The following is a 6,274-nucleotide window of genomic DNA, read 5'->3' as shown; positions in this document are numbered from 1 at the left end:
AACTGAACTACAAGCGAGAGGAGAAAGGGAAGGAGCAATCACCAAAGATGGAACTGAACTACAAGCGAGAGGAGAAAGGGGGAAACTAATGCAGCGCAGAACTCAACTCCACCTGGAGCTGAATATTTTAACAATTCCTCCCACCCCTCCTTCCAATGCTCCCTCTGCTCTCCCCTCCCCATATCTCCCTTCCTTATCTCCTGTTCTCCCCCTCCACTTTTCCTATCTTTTCTCCTTTGCTCTTTCCTCTCTGCCCACCTGCCTTGCCTTTGCTGTTCTCTATATTCCCTCCCCTTTCTCTGTCTTGTTTCTGCTTCCCCTTTCCCTTTCCCTCACTTCTCCTCTTAGCTGAGGACGGTCGCTGTTGCTGAGGGTCCCTGAGAGAGACAGAGCTGTGGGTTAATAGGGAGAGTTTGTAAAGCTAAGGAAGGGCAGCCAGTTGTACAGTCTGAGCTGATCTGATCAGCACCCTCACCCCTGACTGAGACAGGGGCAGCATTCAGCTCTGCAAAAACCTTCACTTAAAAACCAGTTGGAGTTACTGGGAAATTCCTTTTCTTCTTCCCCTGCTTGTAATGCAGTTTATTTAAAATCCTTTGGGTTCATTGTTCTGCCTTCATAACAAGCTCTGGTTTATTAGCACTGTGGATCCTAGGTGAGTGAGGTTTTCAGTGATTCTTGTATTTTTTGGATGCACATTCTTTAATTTTCTGGTACTGTGAAACCCCAGGTTTGGGAGTCACACTGTCCCCAGAAAACCCTCATGAAGGAGCAGGTGGTGCATACAGTACTTGCCCCAGATCCAAGCGGAAACCCAGTTTGCTGGGTGGGAGGTTGTCAGGAGAGAGGCACAAGTGCAGGAGCAGGCAAGGCCTCTGCAGTGCTTGCCGGGACCCTCAAGCGAGCAAGGGTTTAACCCCCAAGTGTCAGGGGAAGCAGCTCTTGCTCTACTTCTGCTATGAATGTTTTATTCCAGGGAGGTAAAGGAAGAGATGTGATGTGTGCTCTTCATTCCTGCCAGGATATTTAATTCTGGGTGGCTGGGGCAGAGCCTTTCCCTGTGAACATTTAATTCTTGGCCTGGGCGGCTGCAGGAAGGAGCCAAGGATGAGGCAGGAGCTCTTGTGCCACTCTCCAGTCCTTATGAATATTTAAATCAAGAATAAGGGGGAGGGATGAACCCAAGCTGTGGCAGCAGATCCTGCTCGCTCCTGTGGTGAACATTTGATTATGGGGGGGAGGGGGAGGAGTCAGAGGCACGGAGCAAAAGCTCCCACCATGAAACTCTGGTTTGGGGCTCTGGCAGCGGCTGCATGGGACTGAGCTGTGAGTCTCATCTGGGTCTGGATGTTTCCCAGCCTTGAACTAAATAATCAAAGTATGCAAGGTCTGGCCAATCCCATGTGAATTTTAACTTGGAGGTTTGCTGTGATAATGAATGCAAAAGTACTCATCTAGTTTTGCTTTGTTTATTGCCCTCTCAAATACCCTGCCTGCTTTAGGTGAGGGCAGGTTGTTATAGGAAAACTCTGCATATAGGTTTCTCCCTTCTCCGAACTCCAAACCAGAAATATTTGCAAAACTACATGGGGAAAAGCCCATGCCTTGCTGACATATGCTCCTACTTTTACTTGTGTAGAGGACGGACAATAATCAAACAGCCCATTTCTGTGGATAAAAGAGCGTTTTACAACCCCCGGAAATGGCTTTCATTATTGTCCTCCCTGTATATAATGGTGATGTGCGATCGGTCTTACACATTTAAAGTCTGAACCTTCTTTAACAGATCAAATAAAGAAATCCCAGCCATCAAGAAAAATACACCCCTTTCCCTCCCTCATTTGTAACACCCTCCCCTTCCCCCCCCCTTCCCTCCCTCCCCCCTTCCCTCCCCGTCCCCTCCCCCTCCTCCCCTTCCCTCCCTTCCCCTCCTCCCCTTCCCTTCCCCTTCCCTCCCCTTTCCTCCCTGTCCCTTCCCTCCCCTTCCCCTTCCCTCCCTTCCCCAGTCCCCTCACTCCTTCCCTCCCCTTCCCCTCCTCCCCTTCCCTCCCCTTCCCTTCCCTTCCCCTCCCCCTCCCCTCCCCTTCCCCCTCCCCTTCCCCCTCCCCTTCCCCTCCCCCTTTCCCCTCCCCCTTCCCTTCCCTCGCCCTTTCCCTCCCTTTCCTCCCTCCCCTTCCCAGTCCTTCCCCTTCCCCTTCCCTTCCCCTTCACTTCCCTCCCTCCCTTCCCCTCCCCCCCTTCCCTTCCCCTTCCCCTCCCCTCCCCATCCTCCACTTAACAACACCCTGTTCCCTTTCATCCCCTGATCCCACTACTCCCCTACCCCTACACCGCATCCCCCTCCCCTGACCCTTCCATGCATGACGACCTTCCCTTCATCCTTTTCCCACCATCATCAACACCACCTCACAACCCCGGTAAGTTACAGCTACTCTCAGGAAAGCTACAGTCTGTCCCGTTCTGAAAAAATACCCAACATCTTCTCCCAAATATTCCTGAAAACTATTGTCCTATCTCAAGTTTGCCTGTCTTGTCCAAAATTATTGAAAAAGTAGTTCAAGGTCAACTCTGGGGCTTTCTAGAGAAGATGTTAGTGTTTCATGCTAAACACGCAGGTTGCAGGAAGTGCTTCAGCATGCAGACAGCACTCACTGTCCCTTGATGCAGCCCTATAGGATTTCCCTCTTCTTTGTCAGCCCTGGTTATGACTTTGTTACTAGTTTTAACAGGATGCATTCATTACGGCCATTTATTTATAGCAGGGAGTGCTGTTTATTTTATTCTTTGTACATTGCATTGATTTCCTGTTGTAAGATTTTGTGATTAATCAAGCTAATAAATCATAATCATAATTAAAAAGAAAACATGACAAAACAATCGACCAGGAAATCAGTAACAGTGGAATGAATAAAAATCACAATGTCCAGAACAGGAGAAGGGGACATGTGGTCTAAGATTGGGGAAGAGGGGTAAACTCGAGTCAGGGGAGGGGTGAGGTCAGGGGTCATGGTAAGGGAGGACTCTGGGGCTGGAGTAAGCTCTGGGGTCAGAGGAGGGGGTGACTTCTGGGGTCGGGGGAGAGGTGGGTATTTTTCTTAGATTAAGGGGCAGGCAGTGAGGGTAGATCCTCTGCAGCTGCTCAGGGTAAGTTTTCAGGAGGCCACTCAGTGCTGAATTGGAGAAGCTAAATTTGGGAACATTTCCAGCCGCCATGCTGTGATTGAAAACTCACTAAAATTTATCCAATAAACGTACTCAACTCTTGTGGCCAACTCAGCAGCTCTTCTGAAAACTTGCCCCCTACTTTGTATACAGAAATGGACATAATTAACTTTGTGATAACCAAGATCAATGCTCACACATCTCCTTTCTTTCTCTTTCTGGTTCCGCTCGTCCTGCAACAAAAACAACCAACGTGGTAAGGAGCCTTTGCAAACATCACTTTGTGTCTGTAACACTTTTAAAGGTCCTCGGTCACTGGAGTTTGGAATTTAGCTGGACAAAGTGGTAAAATTGTGGGCCAATGAATTGTTAACTTACCTGGATAAAAAAAAAAGTGATGTGCTGGGTGTGGGGCTTATGTTTAGCTGGGTTGCAACGATATTGAGCGTTTCCCAGTTACACTGAGCCGGGGAAGTCTGGTAACAGTGGAAGCCACCCTGAAGTGAGCTGGATAAACTGACTTCACTGTCTTTGGGTCTATCCAGCGGGAACTCGTACCCGGGTAAGTCCAGCTAACTTCCTGCTCTCGGCATGGACCTATTAGTTTATAAATATAAATGAAGAAACATTGTGTTGGTATTCAGGGATTGCACAATGCTAATCAGTGATTCCTCAGAGCACAGGGAACTGTCTGCCCTCTATAGTTACCCCAGTGAGCCATAGCAAATGGTTTAGTCCACTCACTACCCCTAAACTAGGGCCTCCTTTGAGAGAAGCTTAGACCTTAGAAAAGGGACCCAGTAAAGACAAAACAATAAATATAACAACTGAGGAATCACTAAATAGCAGTCAAATGTTTATTTATTAGCACAATCTGTGGTCAGAAGACCTCCTCACTGATTCAGATGCTGGTTGGTTACTCCAGCTCTGCTGACACAAAAACCTGTTAGAGCTGTGTGAGACTTGGTGCAGGACCCTGCTGATACCCAGTACTAACTCACCTGTCACTAATCCTTCACAGAAACAGTGCTAATAAATGAATGTTATAATATATAAGAAAAGGATTTACAGTTAACTCAAAAGGCTTGAAAAACTGGAAACAGCAAAGAGGGAAAAAGATAAGGAACAGTAATTGCTGGTACTTAACAGTTTGTCTGCAGAGTGAAATGCTGCTTCCTTCCCAGTCAGATGTGAGGGTCCTGTGCAACCTTTTCCTGTCACCCCACAGCTGTACTTCCCAGCTGAAACAGGTCTCTCTCTCTCTATTTCTGCTAATTCCATCTCTCAGTCTCTCAGCCCGTTCTGTCCCTCTGACAGATCCTCAGCAGCAGTGCAATGTCTGCTGAAACGAGCATCTCTCTCTCAGTGTTACAGTCTCTCTCTCTCAGAACTTAGCAGCAGGGTGAAGACATCGGTCCTGGGATTCATCCCCTCAGCTCCAGCTCCTGGTGCCAGTGGAACACTGCCCTCTTATACTGCCGCCTGCTGACCGGCTGAAGATCATCTGAATAAAAACCAAAGCATTCTCTCACTGTACCAGGCAAATGACAATTACATCTCCTACTCGTCACCAAGAATAATTTTCCAAGTGCTTGGCTGGACTTTTGTGCTGTATCAGAGGGACATTTGAAATTCAAAAGCTAAGTTCATAATTGCTGACTCCGCCCCTCCAGCTCTGCCTCTGCTCACTGGCTGCAAAAGTCCAGTGGTTAGAGCAGTGGGCTGGAACCCAGGGTTCAAATCCCAGTGCCACCAGTCCTTGTGGCCTCAGGTACAAACAGATTGTGAACCCACTGGGGACAGGGAAATAACTACAGTACCTGAATGTAATCCACTTTTAATGTCTGAAAGGTGGAATATAAATAAAATTAAGTTTAAAAAAAAAACGGAGCCTCCTGATTGATTTTCAAAAGCGGATTTACCCCCATAACCTCTACAGGACTGGCACAATGGCCCTTGCTAGCGCGACCCACTACTTTGGATATTGACTTTTCAGCGCCCGCTTTATATTGCATCCGCCCCAGGGAGAGATGCGGTGCTGACCAGAGAGGAACAACTGCTGCAGGGGAGGCAGGAAGAGGTGAGGGAGAGGGGTAAGGAGCTGGGGTCTGAGCTTGCTGCTGGGGAGGGCTGGGGGTAACTGAATGGCGCTGGCTTGGGGGCTGTGGGGTTAGGGAGCTTATGGCAGAAGGAAGGGAACAAGGGGAAGGATTGAGAGGGAGGGAGACTGCTGGGCACCCACATTTAATTCACATTGAGAGCCTGATTTACTAAGCTTTCCCCCCTTAGACAGAAAGGAGAAATGGGCTTAGTAAATCAGGTCTTAAGGAGCTGTAGCTCACCTTGGATGCGAATCCCCCCAGCTTCTCACCATCAGCCGCTGCCCATAAAGTTAGAAGGAGCTGGGGGGATTCACATCCAAAATGTGCTTCAGTTACTTAAGGCCGGACTTACTAAGCCCATTTTCCATTAAAGAGAATGTCCCGGTGTTATTCTGCAGAACAGGAGAAGGTGAAAAGGGGAAGTTCCCAGGCAGCGGGAGAGGTACTGAGCAATCTCACACTGACGGAGACAAGAGGCACGGAGAATGGTAAAGATCAGTAATTTGTAAAAAGTAAAGGAAGTTCAGAGAAGGAGGTTGCACTACAAAAGAACCATAAGTCTGAGGAATGACAGAGTAAGGTCAAGAATGCAAACAAACAGAAAAAAGCAATCCAGCTCTACCCCCAAGAGGATCAAGACCTGAACCAGAGCTGCAGAGGTGAAGGATGCGGCCCATGCACCACTGATCTCCTCCCCCTACTCCTCTTCCTGCTGCCTGCCTTACCCAGTCCCAGATCTTCCTCAGTGATTATGCAGAAAGGGCCAGATATTGGTCGAGCAGACAGCACAAGAGTTAAAAATAACAGAGGAGACTCTAGCAAAATGCAGAGAGCGCAGGGGTTAATTTGCACAGAGTGGCAGTTACTACCCTTACCAGAATGCATAGAGGTAACCTGCATGGAGTGGCAGTTACTACCCTTATCAGAATGCATAGAGGTAACCCGCATGGAGCGGCAGTTACTACCCTTACCAGAATGCATAGAGGTAACCCGCATGGAGCGGCAGTTAC

At 48.4% G+C, this 6,274-nt stretch overlaps 1 long non-coding RNA gene across 1 annotated transcript; it reads left to right on the top strand.

Moving 5' to 3' along the window:
* The first annotated feature begins 2,240 nt into the window (after positions 1-2,240).
* Positions 2,241-4,273, top strand: LOC115083779. Its single transcript, XR_003854401.1, has 2 exons — positions 2,241-2,417; positions 3,424-4,273. It is a non-coding gene; the product is annotated as an uncharacterized LOC115083779 (long non-coding RNA).
* The last annotated feature ends 2,001 nt before the right edge of the window (positions 4,274-6,274 follow it).

The sequence above is a fragment of the Rhinatrema bivittatum genome, chromosome 2 (genome assembly GCF_901001135.1).
Source record: "Rhinatrema bivittatum chromosome 2, aRhiBiv1.1, whole genome shotgun sequence".
Taxonomy (NCBI): Eukaryota; Metazoa; Chordata; class Amphibia; order Gymnophiona; family Rhinatrematidae; genus Rhinatrema; species Rhinatrema bivittatum.
The sequence above is the reverse complement of the archived record's forward strand: the minus strand, read 5'-3'. Positions and strand labels throughout refer to the sequence as shown.